Genomic DNA, 17,808 nt, shown 5'->3' with positions numbered 1-17,808 from the left:
TCGCTAGCCACGACGGGTCCCGGGCAGTCCATCACGTTGTCATAGTCGTGCTCGTTAGCAAGGAAGCTATCAAGACTTCCCTCGTTATTGGAGCTACTTCTTTTACCAGACTTGGGCATTTCCAGCAATGTAAAGTTGCAAATTTGTCCAAATAGTTTCAGGAAAAAATATTTTCAGTGTTTTTTTTTTTAGATTTCACACAGTCATGAACGCTTAAAAGTGTTTAAATTCCAGGTTTGTGCTGAGAGCTGACAAAGTCCGCCTACTACGCCGCCATCTTGACGCTCCACACTGAGGCAATGTCCTCTGCGGGTGTGAGCTCCGCTGACGTGGACTGATCACCTCCCGTTGCTGCGGCTAGACGGCGGTTGGCAACAGCCTTTTCTTTCCCCCATCTTCTGATATCACTGTACCAACTGCGACTCTGCTCCGCGGTCCTACTGATGCCAGAAGACGAGGAGACATCTGCTGCCACCTCCATCCACGCCTGCTTCACCTGTTCAACAATAAAGTACACCTTATTGTCAAAAAGCCTGTAGGCTAGAACATAACTAAATATGTGTGAGTAGTGGGCTAAAAGGCTATTTTAGTGTTGGCTAGTTAACAATGTACTTACATCACGGGGCTTGTAAAGTGTTTTGATGTCCCCACATATTAATTGGGCAAGCTTTTTCACTTCGTGAAACAATATTGTCTCGTCTTCAGAGAAGCGCTCGCCTCTCATCTTGCCTGGTAATGAGTCCATGATTGCAGAATTCACCAGAATTTGCAGAAGTGCAGAATTGCAGAATTTAAACGCCACATCGGTCACAGAGTCTAAGTACAGCTCCTCCTGGACATGCACACTTACGCCATGCACCAAGACTGGGGGCAAGATAGGGAATTTTGTCTCGCCAAAGTATGGCCTGCACTTGTTATAGAACAGCTCCCCCACTGTCTGATTGGAGAACTGCTGCAGGTAATCTTCCATTTCATCCAGTGACATCTCTTCCACAAAATCCTCCGTGTTATTGGCCGCCCCCGCGCCTCTCTCTATGGGCTGTCCGTTGTTGTCCACGCAGCACCACGCGTTCCAGATGCTCTGCGGGATGTTGACGCGCTTCACGTTGTTTTTGATGATCCAGTTATCCGCGGACGGGATCGCGCCGACCAGGACATAAGCCTTGGAGCAGTTTGTCTGGAACAAGATTTTCAGCCTGATCTCATAATGACTCCACGAGTTCTGGTTCAGTTTGGGGTTTTGGGGGATGACATTGGTCAGAGTGAAAGTGGCGTTACGGCTCGGGACTGTAAGAAAATAGTTGAAAATATAAAAGTTATAGGCTATGTGAATTTAAATGTGATGATGTGGTATTTGGTATGTCATCACAGCATTCTATAGGCCAATATTATATTATACAGATGGGGGCAGCTAAAATTAATATTGTTCAGCTGCAGATTTGTGTTGTAATACAGCAGGTCTTTTGCAATTTCTCTTTTCCCATATTGCATAGCAAAGCACAGTGTAATAAATAGGAAAAACTGTGTCTTTCCCCCATCTGGAAGTACAACATCTCACATTGTAGAATCTGAAAACCAGCAATGATGTAATTAGCCTGTGTTTTATCATTCAGTCAAGAATTTACTTTGCAATAGGCTACAGCAGCAATAGAAACTTCAAAACAAATCACTTTGGGGTAACACTTAAAACAACTACACCTTATAAAGCATGAAGAAAGACTTAATTACTAATGAGCAAACTGTTAATTAAGAAGCCTAAATGAGCTATTTTGTTACTATTAATTAACTATTGTTTGTTATGAATTAAGTCTTTCTTCATGCTTTACTAAAGCTAATTAAGGTGAAGTTAGCGCTTGGTAAGTTCACCATGTATAATTATTTACTACATGTTTATTACTGCCAAATCACACTTGTCACATGGTCCCTGGGCTGCAGTTGGCCCCCAAGTGTTTTAGGTGTTATCAATACATTGCTTTCAGAATGAGGAAAAATGACAAATGTTGCCATAGTGATTAACAATTACAACAAAACAATACACCATCTTGATTGTGAGGCCTTTCAATACAGTATTGCTTCTAACTGAGAAGCTGAAACCCATGAATGCTCTGCTGCCCTCTGCCTGGCCATGCCCCTGTATAACCTCGTACAGCGCCTGATTCTCTCCCAGATACACCCCAGGGTGGTCCTGTTGCAGCCTGTCCTCAGTGTTCATCTCAGCCTGCCAACTACTGTCCACCAGCTGAAACAACCAGTATCAAATATCCATGTTTATAGTGTACCATGCAGAATCACAAAGGTGGGTAGCATATTTACTGTAAGTAACTCTTTCCTCTGTAAGTAAATTACAAGTGACAAATGTTTTTTGTTGACAAGATGAATTCCTTTCTCTCATATGTATTTTATTTTCTTGGATCACTACTTTGTATTTTTACTGGAGTATTATTTTTGAATTAATGGTGCTACTTGAGTACATTTTTGGGCTACTCAACCTACTTCTCATCAGTTGTAATACTGTATCATTTTAGTTTCAGTATTTAACATATTGTGAAATAAGTAGAATTGTGTAGAATCTTGCCAACCTGAGGCTCCACAAACCATCTCTCCTCTCTGCCTCCTCCGTTACTTGGTTGGAAGTAATAAGCAGAGAGTAAACAGGAATCCGGTGCTTGGTATCGTACAGAGTGGCAAAGTGGTACCTAAAGAAATTATTATTATTTCTAATACATAAAGAAGTATAAGTGAATATACAGAATTTAAAGAAGTATAAGTGAATATACGTGTGAAGTGAACTAGCTGTATCATGTACTCCTGTTGACAAACCTGTTCACAAATCTCTGGCAGATTCGTGCAGCGTTGGGTGTAGAAGATCCCCAGTCAGGCACCATCTCTCCGTAGAAGAACTCCAGGCACCCGGGAGCATCCTCAACACAGTGACCAAGTACACAGAAAGTATCATTATTGTGATTTAATGCGTTTTTTAGAGTTGTAGTCAAGTTACATTTTTTCAAATCCCAGTCAGCTATGACCAGTAAGATTTGAGTTCCAAGTCAAGTCCGAGTCATTAAAGAACAATTATTGTCCTTACGTCTGACACCCATGGATCATTATGTTCATCTAAAATAACTTTACAAAATAAACAAGTCCACTGACTTCTGTGTTCATAAACTGTGGTGCCCAATAGGAGCTCTTGTCTCCATAAACTTCATAACAACAAAAAAACGGCAGCTTTGAAGGATAACTACACATCACACTAGTGAGTGTCTTTGCTGCTGAATTATATGTGTATCACTGCCTAACAAAAGAAAATTGAAGAACTAAGAGTACAGAGTGTGGGTGTGTACTGGTGGTGGTGAACAGGAGGACTGATCTGTCTGGTGTCTTGAAAATAAGCGATTAAAGATTGTATGCAGAAATCACTCCAAATTCAACTTCAAGAGGGTCAGTGACAAGGGAAACAACTATAACATGTTTAAAAGCTCTGAAAAGTCAATTTAGCAGAGTCGCATGGAGAGCATTCTTATTATTATTGTGTTATTCAGTGGGTGTTTTTACATCTTTAAGCTGACTTTGAATTTAAAGCCATCATTAAACACAATTTTAAAGGTTTTTTAAAGGATATGGGAAGAGTCTAAGTTCAAGTCTATTGTTGTTCCATGAGTCTGAATCCTTTTCCTGAACCATGAGTCACTGCCCTCAAGTTATGTCATGTTAAAAAAGTAAAATAAATAAATAATAATAAATAAATAAAATAACAATATCAAATAAAAAAAATATTTACAGAATTTTTACCCTTCCATGCATTAAATGTCTTGTATGTATGTATGATTTAGTCCTGTATCAGTCTGTACAATTAAACCATTGAGAATGATTCACAGTTGTACCACTGCAGAAGTTACATTTTCTTATTTTTTGTCATTATAAATCGATTGATTATCAATGCTTTCAAAATAGAACCCCAGATGTCCTTAGTGATCTCTTAGTCAGTGCATAAAAATAGGGTCAAATCAAGAAGCCAAACTGGTGATACTGACCTCAAATCTCTCCACGACATCTGCACAGACCCAGCAGAGGAGTGAGAGAAGAGTGCACAGACCGACCAGCTTCCCCATTTTGAACAGAAGCACTGCTCCTTTCCTTAAAACATGTGTCATAATGTCTTTTCAATGCTTACAGTAATTATTACATCTGATAATAAAATAACTCAAGTAAAATAAAGCACTAAGTTCCTTCGCTCAATTTCATTTCTCTCCAGCGACTGGATCAGGAATCAGAATACACTAGACAGTTTGTAAGAACCAAGTGTGAGTTCGGGCACCAGCCAATCAGTGAAGAGACATACATTCTGTGTTGGCAACGATTCCCGAGAATGAGGATTTAAAGCTGGAACAAAGAGAATATTTTGTGAATTTTATCAAGATGTTATTGACCTTCTTCCTGTGGGATTTGGGAAAGGCTTAATATACCAGTTAGCCTCGTTAGGAGTGATTGGTTAAATGAAAAAAAGTACCCACCTACTGTCGAGCGAACAAATCGTAATGACAGTGTCTGTCTACAATTGCACTACAGCCAAAATCAACCAGACGTCCAGCCTAATTATGCACTCTCAAATACACTGTTAAGTTTCTGTAAATTGCATCAAGCCTTATAAAGCCTTATCTAGAGGAGCTCACTGTGGAGGTTGAGAGCTGCTGATGGCTCAGAGCAACAGCAGTGAATTGAACCCCTGCAGTGAAACTGAACGTTTGGTCTTCCTGTTATTTTAAGCTACTTTACTTTTTTGGAGCTTCCAGGTGAACGCTGTGTAGTAAATATGTATGATACTTAATGTGAATGATTGTGAATGATCCCCATGTATTGTGTGCTGGAGATGGTTGGCGGGGCCCTTGATCACAGCAGCTTCAGGCAGACTCTCTTGAGCAGTGGTCACCAACATGGTGCCTGTGGGCACCAGGTTGCCCTAAGGACTACGTGAGTCATCTGCAGGCTGGTTCTAAAAATAGCACAGCTCGTTATTGCGCTGCATCTAAAATGTAATTTTATTCTGTTTCTATTCTTTTTTTAATCACTCTTGAATTTATATAGATTTAAAAATGACAATATCTTAAAAATATGTTCATTATACATGTTGAGATAAGTGATTTAGATGAGCGATCAGTTCAGTTTATGCAAATTAACTTTCATTTCTGTAAAATGTAAACAACTGTGTGCAAAGCTGCATTAAAAAGGTTATAATCTCTCTAGCTCTATAGTGGTTATGGTTTATACGTTTTAAAGTTGAGTTTATTTATGCAGAAGATTTTAATTAAGAATTTGCTGCAGTGTACAACTTGTACAACAGTGTTTGGATCTGTGCAGTGTTCACTGATTAGAAACCTCCCGAGCTTCCTATACTAAAGGAGCTCATGGTTGTTTGTGTTTTTCCTGATTTATTAAATATATAATTTTTGAACTTGTGCATTTGTAAGATTATGTCAAGAAACAGGGATACTACATTTATAACCAGGATAGTGATGTGCATGTAAACGCACTCAAAGAAACAGTGATGATAACTGCTAACAATCTACTTAAACATTTAACAATTACTAAGATTTATAAAGTTAATTAGTTAAAGTTAACAAGTTAAATTATTGCTGAATATTGATCTCTGTTTCCCACCTCACTGTCATTGTTGATCATTATTGTGAGAAATCATTAACATGATCAGTGTCTTCACATAGAAGATTATCATTAATCATTAACAATAATGTATAAGTAAAGATAAACTGAGCACATTTGTTATTTCAGAAGAGCGTTTCAAACTGGGAGCCATTTGTATGACCCAGTATCCATGAAGTAGCTCTCAGTTTCTCTTCCCCTTTGAAATGGAATTACTTTTTCTTAAAATTAACAAAATATTAAGGATATTTGAGTAAAATGCACAACTAGCTACAACCAACAAGGAAGTAACCACATTAATAACCTTAAAATAAAGATAGAAAAAGATTTGTACTTACTGAATATTCTTCTGACTTTTCAGGCAGACTGCTGTCAGTCTGTCCTAAGGGTCATTTATACTGCTGCTTATGCAACACCAGTGTAAGACATCTTTGTCCTTTCCCTTTTCAGTGGAATTAAACTGCAAATATTTAATTTAGTGTGAATTTTGTCCCTGATTCTGTTGAATCCATTAGGTATTTTCTTCCCTGTGTACTGCAGCAGTGACACTGTGGTATACTGAACTCCCAACCACAAACAGCTCATGTTACTACTATTTTTCTGACATAAAAAAGTTGAAAATGTCACAAGTATGGCACTTTAAAAGATAAAAAGATGACACAAAATAGCTTTTTATTATTTTCAAATCACCCCAATAACAGGCCTTTTATTCCGATGACTATGATCATTTTTAATGTTAAACTGTAATACATTTGACACATGAAAAGCAAAGGTTAAGAAATAAAGGTCTGACCTCAGTGCTTTCTATCTTAGTGTTGATTATTGTTGAATACATGAACTTACATTTATTTTGTTGACTCTTTCTATCTCTAGCCTCTTGTGTTGAAAACATCATTTATTTTCTATCCATTTACCCTTCGGAGAACTGCCTGAACAGGGCTTCTGATTGGCTGTCTCTGAAACTGGGCACAAAGTGAATGTGAAGTATCTCAGAAAATCCCTCTGAAAGCGTAGGAGCCACAAAGTGTTTCCTGTTGAAGATACAAAAAACATCATTAAAGATTATGTATAGTTTGAAGCCAAGCCAACAGTACCTGCCTGACCTTTCTCCAGGGAGAGGACTGACAGACTCTTTCACCAATTAGAAAATGAAAACTTCAAAAACATTATGTCAAGATGCAAAAATCCAGTGGGAAACATATAAACTGTAAACTGTTCATGTTTGTAAAGACTAAAAAAAAAAATAAAAATGCAGTGGCAATTGTCTTGTTTCAGTCATTGAATTAATTTAATTAGTTGATTAAAGGTTCTGTGTTACTCAAAACTGACTCTTTCCAGGGCTGTAATTATCCAGATGATTCTAGTGAAGGTGTATGGAGTTTAGAAACATAATGGAGCACTTCCTGTAACAGAGTGTTTTCCTTCTGAGAGAAGAATTCTAAATATGCAGGGTTTGTGTGAATGAAACAAAACACAACTATGTTTGTTATGTGTTTCATCTTGTATCATGGAGCTTGTTTAATCATAAGTCATCTTTCACACCATCCTCATCAACAAAATAATTAAAGGTATGAGTTCTTTTTAGAGCCTTCTTTAATTATTCAATGTATCCCAATTTTTTTACCAGAATTTTTATTAGTTTCAAGTTATTTATTATAATATACTGGTTCTTATAATATCTGTGGGTTTATTGTTAAATAATTTGTACCTCCTCTCTGAATCCTTTGTTTTCAATTTTATAAATAGTCTGTAAACTTTGCTGTGTATGTTACAGATGCCTATCACTTTGAGGGGAAAGAAAGTGACATAGTAGCGTTTATGAAATCTGGAGGGGGGGTGCTTATGGGTGGGCAGGCCTGGCACTGGGCATCGCAGCATCCCCGAGACAACGTCCTACTACAATTTAGTGGGAACAAAGTGTCTGGAGTGGCTGGTATCTACTTCACTAAGCATCACAAAGAAGGGGAGTGTGTGGCCGTAGATCCACAGATCCCACAATCCTGGAGAACTGCCAAGTAAGTGGCGCAATACAGATCTATACAATAATTTGTTATAAAAAAAACAAAACAAAACATTAGTCTTAAATAGCGTTTTTCCAGACACTCAAAGTTGCTTTACAATTTGGTATTTTAATCATTTACTCTATCCTTATACACACACTTATACAGAAAATTGCATTGTTAGAGGCATTGCAGGGGGCCCTCAAAGGTTGTTCACTAAACAAGCATAAAAGGAAAGTACAACTGTATACAGGAATGGACTGTGACAAAAAAAAAACAACAACCCTGGACTTTTCCCCCACATGGCCGATAGACCTGTACAACTTTTACCACATCTAGGTGCCTTTATATTTTGACTTAGACTTAACGCAGTTTTTAAACAAAATGAGGGAGCCATAAAGATTACGTAGGATTTACCTACTCCTCCCAAAGTAAAGGTTACTCTACAAGTTTCTAGGATTTGCAGTAATAGTGTTTGTTTGTTTTTTTATTTTCATGTATTGTTATTAAGTCTGTATGTGCATTAATAAATAATTAATGGTATTAAATAATTTTGTTTTTCAGAGTCTGTAAAGACTTCAAGGATGACTTGGAGTTTTTGCTTCAGGGAGTGACTGAGTTTGACATAGGTGACGGGACATTTTCAGAGATCTTCATTCACGGACCACTGTCTTTCCCCATCACCACCAAACCAGAGGGAGGAACCCTGATCGCAGGAGGCTACTATGGAAAAGGCCGGGTTATAGTGGCTTCACATGAAGGACTGTTTGGAAAACCGGTAAGGCCTGGAAATACTGTATGTAATAATAATAATAATGATAATGCATTTTGATGATGCAGACAAATCTCAAAGTGCTACACAAGAGGTAAACACACAAGAAACAGCGCAACAACAGTATTTTGTTTTGAGAGAAGTTAAAGGTGCACTGTGTAACTTTTTTGGTGGAAGGTCTGTTACCAGCTCTCTCCATGGAGATGTTGCCTGGAATGTTCCACAGCTTGGCATTACACTTATTTATCTTTATGGAGACAGCAGGTGAGACCATAGGGCCAAGTTAGATGTCAGATCTGTGGAAAGGTGAGCCCACTTACAACAAGAATGTTTTTAAGTAAATGAAAACCCATGTTATTGAATAATTGCAAGATGGGTACGATGTGGATTTTGTGCCATACCGGGACATTCCAGACAAAGCAACACTATCTCCATGGAGACAAGCAGATGACAAACCCTCCTCCAGAAAAGTTACACAGAGCACCTTTAACATATTCACATATTGTTTGTAATGTTTACAAGTAGTGCAACAAAACTAGAACATACATTAGTATTCTAAGTATAGCTCATTTACACCTGCATGATAATATAAAGGACAAGTATTAAGTGTAAGTGTTGGTGGACTGCAGGGATCTTACCAATACTTACCTTTGTATACATGTTTAATATTTTTTGCCAGTTTTCTTGTTAAAATATTTGCAGAACATGCAGATGATAGTGAAATGGCTTTGACTTTGTGTTATTCACACTTTAACTTTTGAATATGTCAATGCTCACAATGCATTAACAAACAAACATATAATATCTTTGTATCTTTTCTGTGTATATATTGTGGACATTTCTGATGGTATTGTAAGTGTACTATCTGTTGGATCATGTTAAGTGGATGTTTAAGGGTCCTATATTATGCACAATTGTTTTAAGACATGTAAGATATAATGTTACCTCATCAAAAACATGCTGGGAGTTGTGTTAACAGCAAGTTAACAGCTACATTTTACCTTTTGTTCAGCAAAAAATTATTAAAGCTGAAATTATCCAGATGATTCTAGTAAAGGTGTATCAAGTTTAAAAACACAGTGGAGTACTTCCTGCATAACCACATGACATCACAGGGTGGAATAGAGTGTTTTTTGTTTGAGAGTCAGCCTAAATACACAGGATTTGTGTGTTCAAACATGTGTGAATGAAACAACAACACAACTCCAGGTCTGTTTTTTATGAGGAAACAACATTATAACACAGATTAGAAAATAGCGTAATATAGGCCCTTTAATGATTTAAATGTCTACTTTCATAATTGTTCACTTTGTATCTCGCTATTGTCCCACAGAAGCTGGCTCATTTCTGGAAAAACGCTGTGCACTGGTTGGATCAAGGCCGACTGGGAGTGATTGGTGTTGAAGCCAATATAGCCTTCAACATTCTTTCAGAATCAGGGTTAAACTGTCAAAAATCAGGTTTTTAAGAAGGGCCTGAGTGTGTTTGTGCGCACAGTCTATGGAGGAGATCACATAAAGGAGATCCAGGAGTTTGTGGCTGAAGGAGGAGGCCTGCTGATCGGAGGACATGCTTGGTACTGGGCCCAGACACACCCAGGGCAAAACTCTCTCACTGAGTTTTCAGGTTCATCCTCTTCTAATTTACTAACTAATTATATGTGGTTAAATAAGTACAGGGCAAATAATAAAAGCTATTTAAAGGTTCTATATCACGCAAACTCTTGTGAGCTGTAATCAATTTTAGAATGTTGTCACCTCCTCAGAAACAGACCTGGAGTTGTGTTTTGTTTCATTCACACATGTTTGAGTAACTCTTTATTATTTGTCTCTTGTTCACATCTCCAAAGCTCAAAGTGCTCTGTTCCACCTTGTGATGTCATGTAGTGGTAGTTTTCAAGTTAACAGCTCCTTTTACCTTTTGTCCAGTAGAGATTGGCAATTCCAGGGCTGAAATTATCCAAATTATTCTAGTTAAGGTGTATGGAGTTTAAAAAACACAGTGGAGCATTTCCTGTGTTACCAGATGACGTGTGAGAGAAGAATGCACCCTAAATATGCAGGGTGTTTGTGTTAAACATGTGTGAATGAAACAAAACACAACTCTAGGTCTGTTTGTGATGAGGAAACAACATCATAACGTAAATCAGAAAAGTGCGTAATATGGGCCCTTTAATATCCAACTTGATGAAATAAAAATCAATAGTTGTTTATTGACTCTCTGTATGCTGTTTTAAAGGAAACAAGATCTTGAACCCCATGGGCCTGACTTTGTTGCCTGGAACAGTTGGAGGGGGTCTTTTCAAAACCCCAGACCCCGCCACTGTGATCAAAGACAACTACCACTTCCGCTACCTCCTGTACCGCTTCGCTAAACATGTGGCTGAGAACAAACAAATAACCCCACATGAGGAAAAGTGCCTAAAGAAACTGGGAGGTGACTGTGCCCATATCCTGCACATGAACAACTACGAATGCTGTTCACATCTGCAGCTAGTGCCCATGCTCACCAAAATCCTGAAAGAGACTGGAATTCCACAGGTACTAAGTTTAGAAATACAATATACTTTTACCACACAATGAAATAAGAAAGCTGTTAAAGGTGCACTGTGTAACTTTGGTGAAGTCTGCCACCTGCTTGTCTCCAAGGATATGATATTGTTTGAGAAGCAAGTGACAGATTTATTTCAATTTATTTCATCTCATTAAGATTAACAATCGCTTTTCCAAGAGTGACCTAATGAGATGAACTATTTCTGATTATTTGCTTCATTGTCTTCATTGTCTTTAAATTGTCTTCCACGGTGGTTGGTCTCGCTCACCCTCATCCATCTCGGTTTCTCTATCAGAGGCCTGCGAGCTTGAGAGTTCTGCACTGCACTTTTTTGGACTGAGATGTCTGTTGTTTTCCCTGGTATCTGCAGTAGCCTTTTCCAGTTTGGGGGTTACGGCCCTGAGTGCTCCAATCACCACGGGCACCACTGATGCCTTCACCTTCCAATCTCTCTCTCTCTCTCTCTCTCTCTCTCTCTCTCTCTCTCTCTCTCTCTAAATTTTTTTTTATTTATATTTGTTTGCGTGAAGGTCTCTGAACAGAGTCCAGTGAGCGCTCCCAAAGACCATCTGCTCCTGAGCCTAGCAACTGAGCTGTACAAGGTCTGCCCCAAACCAGAGGAGCTTGTGAGCTGTTTCATCAAAGACATCCCACTGTTACCAGCCCTTTACAACCATACCATCAAAATTGATGTAGACACTGCGGGTATGTTTTCTACTATTGCAAAATTGACTCTTGTGAGCTTTAAGTCATGTTGTAATGGTGTTACCTCCTCAAAAATATACCTGGAGTTGTGTTTTGTTTTATTCACTCATGTTTGAGTAAAACTTTTTTATTAATTTGTCTACATCAACCAAAGTCCACTGTCCTCTGTTTCACCTGGTGATGTCATGTAGTGGTAGTTTTCAAGGTAACACGTCCTTTTACACTTCAGTAGAATTTGGCAATTCCAGGGCTGAAATCATCCTAAATGATTCTAGTGAAAGTGCATGGAGTTTAAACACAACTCCAGGTATATTTGTGATTAATTGAAAGTGGTAAAATGTAATGTTAAATGTTAATTTGCAGATAGAGAGGAGTGGATTAGTACAGGTCTCTATCTGTCTCCTGGGATGAAGACCTATATGTCCATGCCAGCTGAAATCATCAACAAGGGATGGAAGGTAAGACTTGGACTTAGATGTACTTTCTAGATCCGCAAGGGAAATTATGTGGACATGACTATGACGCTCAAAATTCAATATATACTGATCTCTGAAGATAAGCAGGTCAGGGCTTGGTTAGTAGTGGATGGGAGACCGCTCTAGAGTATACTGCCGCTGTGTCCTTAGGCAAGACACTTTACCACCTTGCTTAGTATGAATGTGGTGAGTGAGTGATTGGAGTAATTAAGTGGTCCTATTGAGTGAATGAACAATGCACAAAATTGTAAAGCTCTTAATAAAACTAAAGCATTTTAGTAGTAGTGCTAATGTTACCCTATTTGATAGACAGAATATATAATTTATAGTAGACACCCAGTGAATGAATGTGAAATAAAATCTGATGAATGATGCTTAAAAGTAGATCAAGGTTTCCCCTCTGGGGGAAATTATTAAGCAACTGGTCTTCCCTCAGCCTAGCCACCCTCAGTTTGTCTTATCATGGGTCTGATGTTTTGACCTGTTGTATGTAACTATTTCTGCAAATATATTTTTAAAAAGTATTTGTAGAGTTACACATTTAGTGATGCACTGTTTCTTCTTTGTATAAATACAGCCACTGTAAACTCCTTCTTATATTTCCTTCACCAGGTGCAGATTGGCTGTCAGACTGACCGACTCAATGCTGCTGTTTTTTAAAGAGAGCCCCAAATGCCTGTGAGAGGTTCCCAATTACTTCAGAGATGATGTTGGTGCACCACCTTTGGGGAGGCCTCATTTACCTCATAGCTCCTCCTAAAACTCAGTTCAAAGGACTAAAGATTGTAGTGCAAGTTGGCATACCTGCTCCATACTACAAGTCAGGTGGGCATAATCCTTTTCCCCATAGACTGTATAATTTTTTTTCCATAGAGCAGCGGTCAGTAAGCAACCCTTTGTCTCATAAGGAGCCATACTAAACATGATTTTTTTCAGACAGCTATAGAAGGGAAAATAGCACACAAAAACAGCACAAAAATGCATACAGTCCCTCACCTAGTTTTAAAAATATGTCTAAATATTGTCTTCCTTTTACCTGGTTAGTTTGCAGATATTCTATATTTTCAAAGTAAAACACATATATAGTAGTAGACTATAAAAAGAAGTAAAATATTATAGATCTTTTTGAAAAGATGTTTAATATTTTAACATTATCCAATATCCAATTATCCAATTAATATGATCCAGCACCAGTTGGTTGAGGACTCCTCCCAACATTACACTTTTCATCGTACCTTGTCTCACTGTTTGTTGCTGTCTGAAAGCTCCACTGATCCCTAATGAACCTACAAAATCTGCCACACAAGATGCAGCTTCATACTTTTCTATCCTCTCTGTCTCCAGGAGAAACCTCTCTGAGTGAGTGGTCTGTTCTCCGTACGGCGCCCTCTCCCTGGGCAGAGCTGGAGTTTGAGAACATCATCCTGACTGTGCCCTCAGAGGTGGTGCGGGGCCTGGAGCGTCCTGATGAGTTGGCAGCTCTTTGGGATAGGATCATGAGGGCTGTGGCGGACCTGGCTGCTATCCCACCCAAGTTTAAAAGGAAGGAGCGATTTCTCTGTGACGTGCAGATCTCACATGGTAATAATACTGCATGCTCTGGCTTGATCCTGCGGGGTAACTCCTGACTAATACCTTGGGTCTACAGCTGCTATTTATTTGCACTATGTAACTTTTCTGGTCCAGAAAAATTGCTTTTTCCCTTAAAAATGCCCAGAATGGTTCACAGTATGGCATTAACCCCATCTATCTTGCAATTATTCAATAAAGAGGTTTTTACTTTGCTAAGAAAAATCCTTGAACAACATCCATTCTTTCTTCACATGTTGATGAATAAGTTCAATGCCATACTATGGAACATTTAATGCTAAGCAATAATATCTCCATCGAGAGAAGCAGGTGGCAAAGCCTCCACCAGAAACGGTGCAATCTTTAAATTAACCTTATTATATACGTATTAAACCACAGGGACTATTGTTTGTACATATATGCAATATGAGGTGTTGTAGGGGTCAGTCTATTCTGTTCACATTAAAACAGAAGTCCTTTTCCAGGCTGGATGCACGCAGGTTACCCCGTAATGGCACACAAGGCCCCTGCTGCAGAGGTGATCAATGTTAAACAAATAATGACTCGCGGCCTGTGGGGTCCAATACATGAACTGGGACACAACCAGCAGAGAGGATGCTGGGAGTTTCCCTCTCACACCACTGAGGCCACATGCAACCTGTGGTCTGTGTATGTGCACGAGACTGTGTTCAACATCCCTAGAGACAAGGTACAGTAGAATCTCTAATGTTCTTTGCAGAGGGATTACACAAGTATATGCAAAACAACTGAAATGGATCGGATAATGTAATGTCTTGCCATGCAGGCTCACGAGGCGATGCATTTGAATAAACGAAATCAACGTGCTGAGAATTATGTTAAGAATGGAAGAAAGTTGAATGAGTGGAGCATGTGGGTTGCGTTGGAGACATACATGCAGGTATGCTTTTGTATTTTTTTGTATTTGTTTCACTCAATGGTGAACAGAGAGTCAGTAGATCCTTTCTGATATTTATTTAAGGTGCATATAAGAAGAACAGTTATAGTTACAGTAGTATATTTAGGTATAGATTATTTTTGGATTAAGTTATAACGCAAAAAATAATTATTATTATAAACACTTGCATCTTAAAAATACAGTGTTAAAGTGCATATGACAGATTCTGGTAATTCTCAAATTTTGACTTAATTCAGTGAGATTAACTGTAATTAGCTGTTGTAATTATAAATTATAATATTACAAAAAGTAGAGGGTTCTATTGTAGAGTGTACCGTATTGATGACATCATATTAGGGAGAATTCTATGCCAAAGTTCAACACAATTTACACACTAGAAACTATTTTATTCTCCCACATTTTAAACATTGTTTCAACAAACTAAAGGTATTTTCTTATTTGTATTTATATTTGTCAAATAATAATTTCTGTGTACATTAGAGGAGATTTGGTCCAGGGCATGTTATAGAATTCCCTAACATGATTCATGATTTCCAACCAGGAAGTAAAATTTTTTAAATGGCCAATTAAAAAAAAAAAAATATATATATATATATATATATATATAATGAACTTAACTTAGTCAAATGAGTATTCTATTCATCACAACAAAAAAGTCGTGTAACTATTGGTCCCCCGACTGACAGTTGCAGATGACACTAGCTCAGGAGTCCCCAACCTTTTTCCTTGAATGAGCTACCTTTACAAAACGAAAATTCCAGAGAGCTACTAATTTTAGTGGTTGCAGAAAATAAAGTATACATAAAAGCCACGGCAAGACTTAGATGGGGTACAATTAGATAAAACGAACAACAAAATGATAGATTTACAATAATAATAGGCATTTAATTCATCAAATTTGAGTTAATCAGGACAATACGTGTAATTCAGGAATCCCTTGGCGAGCTACTTGAAAGGGGGTGGAGAGCTACTGGTAGCTCCCAAGCTACAAGTTGGAGACCCGTGCACACGAGCAATATTATTAGTTCCACTGGTAACATTTAAAGGTCATGTACTAGGCAAACATTTACTCTTGTGAGCTTTAAGTCTTATCCGAAATACTGATGGAGTTGTGTTTTGTTTCATTCACAGATGTTTGAGGAATCCTTTATTAATAGCTCAAAATGCTCTGTTCCACCTTGTGATGTCATTCAGTGGCTGTTTTCAAGTTAACAGTCACCCTTTACTTTTAATTCAGTAGAGACTGGTAGTTCCAGAGCAGAAATGATCCAATTGAGTGTAGTGATGGTGTATGGAGTTTATAAACACATTAGAACACTTCTTGTATTACGACATGACATCACAAGGTGGAGTGTTTTCTGTTTGAGAGAAGAACTCAGTCTAAGTATGAAGGGTTTGTGTGTTAAAAATGAAACAAAACACAACTCTATGTATGTTTGTGATGAGGAAAACAACATTATTATAACACAGATCAGATAGCATGATATGGGCCCCTTTAATAATAAGTACACCTTAATTAGTCTTTTATAATGCATGATTTTTCCATAATTAACAAATATTTATTAGGAATGATTCAGGCTCAGTAACTGTTTTGAATTAATTCTTTTGATATATTTTTAAAACTGTAAACAGTGTATATAGGCTTGTCACAATAACAGATTCTGAAGTACGATATATCACTGTAGAGAATATAGATGATAAAAGGTAATATACTGAAACAAATTTATGTAGGATAAAGCGAGGACAGATTTAAACCACAAAAAGTATTCTAAATGTACTATATTGCAAAGAGAAGTTACTAATTTAACCTTTTACTGCTTTTAAATCTGACCATATAGCCAAAAAATAACCAAAAAATCCGCAGTAGTGCAAATTAAATGTACACACGATAAATACTGACCCCAAAAATATATAGTTTCAGCTTTCATATACTAATTGATACCTTATCTTTTATACTTTTTTCCCATATGCAGCTTCAGGACAAATTTGGCTGGAATGCCTTTAAGTTGGTGTTTGCTGCTTACCACAAGATGAGCGGGTTCCCCAATGACAACAAAGGCAAGATGAACCTGTACTGTGTGACCTTCTCTGAGACCGTGGGGATGAATCTGAGTGGGTTTTTCAAGGCCTGGGGTTGGCCAATAGAGGGCGCTACTGAGACAAAACTTTCCAACCTGCCAGCCTGGACCGACCACCCCATGACCAAATATAAATGAACTATGCAGTAATTTTGAGTCCATAGGCATTTAACGGTAAATTATGCTGTTTTCTTATCTATGTTATAATGTTGTTTACACATCAAAAACATACCTGGATTTGTTTTGTTTCATTTACACGTTTAACACACAAATCCTGCATATTTAGTTCTTCTCTCAAACATAAAGCACTCCACCTTGTTAGAATACATGAAGTGCTCTACTGTGTTTTTAAACTCCATACACTTAACCCTTCACTAGAATTGTGTAAATAATTTCCACTCTGGAACTGCCAGTCTCAACTGAATTAAAGGTAAAAGGTAACTGTCAACTTCCAAAGTACCACTACAACTCTGGGTATGTTTTTGATGAGGTAACATTATAACATGGCTTAACACTCACAAGAGTCAAATTTGCGTAATATAGGACCTCTAATTACGGGTTGGGACTAGAGTTAAGGTAATACTTTTGTAGCTAATAAGCCTGAGTCATTCTAAACATAGTAATTGTTTATTATGAATATTATGAAGACTTTGTTCATGCTTACATTAACCCTATAACTATAATCATTCAGTAATCCACTATTTTATTCAATTGCCAAGTGCCTTAATCACATGCTCATTAGTTTTTAAAATTGCTATAATAAATCTTTTTAACACTCAATCTTACCTTTGTCTTGATTAAGAAGCAGGGTAGAAGCAGTTTTTTGAGTAAAGCAACACATTTTTCACAACCACTTTCACCAAGACAGAAACAGTAACAATTTATATGTTGTTAATTAGTTACTTGTTATAGTAACAGCACAAATAAAACATAACATTTTGCCTAGTTTTAGAGGTAATAGTAGAGGTAATTCCATAACTATAACCTTCCTTGGGTGGAGCTTTCCGTGTTCTGTGTTGGTGACATATAGACAGTTTGATGCAGCCAAATTTGAATTTTATGG

The 17,808-nt window shown here is 37.7% G+C and overlaps 2 pseudogenes; one reads left to right on the top strand and one right to left on the bottom strand.

Moving 5' to 3' along the window:
- Positions 1-25: 25 nt before the first annotated feature.
- Positions 26-6,116, bottom strand: LOC110160370 (endonuclease domain-containing 1 protein-like; annotated as a pseudogene).
- LOC129407250 (TRPM8 channel-associated factor homolog) lies at positions 4,932-17,525 on the top strand (annotated as a pseudogene).
- Positions 17,526-17,808: the final 283 nt, after the last annotated feature.

The sequence above is a fragment of the Boleophthalmus pectinirostris genome, unplaced genomic scaffold, assembly GCF_026225935.1.
Source record: "Boleophthalmus pectinirostris isolate CB_2022bp ecotype Guang Dong unplaced genomic scaffold, ASM2622593v1 HiC_scaffold_9, whole genome shotgun sequence".
Taxonomy (NCBI): Eukaryota; Metazoa; Chordata; class Actinopteri; order Gobiiformes; family Gobiidae; genus Boleophthalmus; species Boleophthalmus pectinirostris.
The sequence above is the reverse complement of the archived record's forward strand: the minus strand, read 5'-3'. Positions and strand labels throughout refer to the sequence as shown.